Source organism: Arachis ipaensis, chromosome B8 (genome assembly GCF_059453495.1).
Source record: "Arachis ipaensis isolate K30076 ecotype BB chromosome B8, ASM5945349v1, whole genome shotgun sequence".
NCBI classification, from domain to species: Eukaryota; Viridiplantae; Streptophyta; class Magnoliopsida; order Fabales; family Fabaceae; genus Arachis; species Arachis ipaensis.
Genome location: NC_142443.1, coordinates 83,010,424 through 83,013,877, shown reverse-complemented (window position 1 = coordinate 83,013,877; position 3,454 = coordinate 83,010,424). Strand labels below are relative to the sequence as shown.

The 3,454-nt window shown below is 37.7% G+C and overlaps 1 non-coding gene across 1 annotated transcript; it reads right to left on the bottom strand.

Moving 5' to 3' along the window:
- Nucleotides 1–1,229: 1,229 nt before the first annotated feature.
- On the bottom strand, nucleotides 1,230–1,337 carry LOC148548624 (small nucleolar RNA R71). The gene has a single exon (XR_015898648.1). It is a non-coding gene; the product is annotated as a small nucleolar RNA R71 (small nucleolar RNA).
- Nucleotides 1,338–3,454: the final 2,117 nt, after the last annotated feature.

The following is a 3,454-nucleotide window of genomic DNA, read 5'->3' as shown; positions in this document are numbered from 1 at the left end:
TTCAAAATTAATGATTAATGTGATTGACTCAAAAATTTTAAGTTGTCACTTGCCTAGTAAGAAAGGTTCAATCTTTAAACTCTAGAATCATATCTTTTTAGTTTCTTGTTAGTCAAGTAATCAACTTTGATTTCAAAAATCAAATCTTTTTAAATTTCTTTTTCAAATCTTTTTCAAATTAAGTTTCAATCTTATCTTTTTCAAAATTAATTTCAAAATCTTTTTTAACTTCTTATCTTTTCAAAATTAAATTTCAAATCCTTTCCAACTAATCCTATCTTTTTGTTTCAATCATATCTTTTTCAAAACTACCTAACTAACTCTCTCTTTCTAATTTTCGAAAATCCCTTCCCTCTTTTTCAAAATTCAATTTTAATCAACTAATTGTTTTAAATTTCAATTTAAATTAATTTCATTTTTCTTTCTAATTTTTTCGAATTTTACTTCAATTTTAATTTAAAAACAAAAACATTTTTCTTTTCTTTTCAATGATTTTTGAAAATTCTTCTCCCTCATCTCCTTCTAATTATTTATTTATTTACTGACATTCCTCTTCATCTAAAAATTCGAACCCACTCCTCTCCCCTGTGTTTTGATTCTTATCTTTTCCTTCTTTTATTCTTATCTTCTTCTACTCACATAATGGAATCTCTATACTGTGACATAGAGGATTTCATATTTTCTGTTCTCTTCTTTTTCATATGAGTAGGAACAAGGATAAGAACATTCTTGTTAAAGCTGATCCTGAACCTAAAAGGACTCTGAAAAGGAAGCTAAGGGAAGCTAAAGCATAACTCTCTGGAGAAAATCTGACAGAAATTTTCGAAAAAGAAGGAAACATGGCCGAAAATAATAACAATGCAAGGAAGATGCTTGGTGACTTTACTGCACCAAATTCCAATTTACATGGAAGAAGCATCTCAATCTCTGCCATTGGAGCAAACAACTTTGAGCTGAAACCTCAATTAGTTTCTCTGATGCAACAGAACTGCAAGTTTTATGGACTTCCATCAGAAGATCCTTTTCATTTCTTAACTGAATTCTTGCAGATCTGTGATACTGTTAAGACCAATAAGGTTAATTCCGAGGTCTACAGGCTTATGCTTTTCCCGTTTGCTGTAAGAGAGAGCTAGAATATGGTTAGACTTTCAGCCTAAGGATAGCCTGAACTCTTGGGATAAGCTGGTCACAACTTTTTTAGCCAAGTTTTTCCTCCTCAAAAGCTTAGCAAGCTTAGAGTGGATGTTCAAACCTTCAAACAGAAGGAAGGTGAATCCCTCTATGAAGCTTGGGAGAGATACAAGGAACTGACTAAAAAGTGTCCTTCTGACATGCTTTCAGAATTGACCATCCTGGATACATTCTATAATGGTCTATCTGAATTATCTAAGATGTCATTGGACTATTCTGCAGGTGGATCCATTCACCTAAAGAAAACACCTGCAGAAGCTCAAGAACTCATTGACATGGTTGCAAATAACCAGTTCATGTACACTTCTGAAAGGAATCCTGTGAATAATGGGATGCCTCAAAGGAAGAGAGTTCTTGAAATTGATACTCTGAATGCCATATTGGCTCAGAAAAAAATATTGACTCAGCAAGTCAATATAATTTCTCAGAGTCTGAATGGAATGCAAGCTGCATCCAACAGTACTCAAGAGGCATCTTCTATAGAAGAAGCTTATGATCCTGAGAACCCTGCAATAGTAGAGGTGAATTACATGGGTGAACCCTATGGAAACACCTATAATCCCTCATGGAGAAATCATCCAAATTTCTCATGGAAGGATCAACAAAAGCCTCAACAAGGCTTTAATAATGGTGGAAGAAATAGGGTTAGCAATAGCAAGCCTTTTCCATCATCCACTCAGCAAAAGAAAGAGAATTCTGAGCAGAATCTATCTAGCTTAGCAAATATAGTGTCTGATCTATCTAAGGCCACTCTGAGGTTCATGAATGAAACAAGGTCCTCCATTAGAAATTTGGAGGCACAAGTGGGCCAGCTAAGTAAAATAGTCACTGAAACTCCTCCTAGTACTCTCCCAAGCAATACAGAAGAGAATCCAAAAAGAGAGTGCAAGGCCATAACCTTACGTGGTGTGGCCAAACCCAGAGAGGAGGAGAAGGACGTGAATCCTAGTGAGGAAGACCTCCTGGGACGTCCATTGACCTATAAGGAGTTTCCCTTTGAGGAACCAAAAGAATCTGAGGCTCATCTAGAGACCATAGAGATTCCATTGAACCTCCTTTTACCATTCATGAGCTCTGATGACTATTCATCTTCTGAAGAAGAGGAAGACATTGTTAAAGAGCAAGTTGCTCAATATTTAGGAGCAATCATGAAGCTGAATGCCAAATTATTTGGCAATGAGACTTGGGAGGACGAACCTCCATTGCTCATCAAGGAACTAAATGCCTTGGATCAGCAAACTCTACCTCAAAAGAAATAGGATCCTGGTAAATTCTTAATACCCTGTACCATAGGCACCATGGCCTTTGAGAAGACTCTGTGTGACCTGGGGTCAGGAATAAACTTAATGTCACTTTCTGTACTGGAGAAACTTGGGATCTTTGAGGTGTAAGCTGCCAGAATCTCATTAGAGATGGCAGACAACTCAAGAAAACAGGCTTATGGACTAGTAGAGGACGTGCTAGTAAAGGTTGAAGGCCTTTACATCTCTGCTGATTTCATAATCCTAGACACTGGAAAGGATGAGGATGAATCCATCATCCTTGGAAGACCCTTCCTGGCCACAGCAAGAGCTGTGATTGATGTGGACAGAGGAGAGTTGGTCCTTCAACTGAATGAGGACAACCTTGTGTTTAAAACTCAAGGATCTCCTTCTATAACCATAGAGAGGAAGCATGAAAAGCTTCTCTCACTGCAGAGTCAACCAAAGCCCCCATAGTCAAACTCTAAGTTTGGTGTTGGGAGGCCACAACCAAACTCTAAGTTTGGTGTTGAACCCCCACATTCAAACTCTAAGTTTGGTGTTGGGATGTCCCACCAATGCTCTGCATATCTGTGAGGCTCCATGAGAGCTCACTGTCAAGCTATTGACATTAAAGAAGCGCTTGTTGGGAGGCAACCCAATGTTATCTAATTATATTTATTTATTTTTTATTGTTATTTTATGTTTTCTTTAGGTTGATGATCATGTGAAGTCACAAAAACTACTAAAAAATCAAAAATAGAATGAAAAATAGAATGAAAAATAGCACACCCTGGAAGAAGAGCAGTCTGGCGTTAAATGCCAAAAACAAGCATCTGTCTGGCGTTTAACGCCAGAAACAAGCACCAAGCTAGCGTTTAACGCCAGAAACAAGCATCTGCCTGGCATTAAACGCCAGAAACAGACTACATTTGGGCGTTTAATGCCAGAAACAAGCAGCAGTCTGGCGTTAAACGCCAGGATTGCACAGCAAGGGTGTTTTACACGCCTAATTGGAGCAG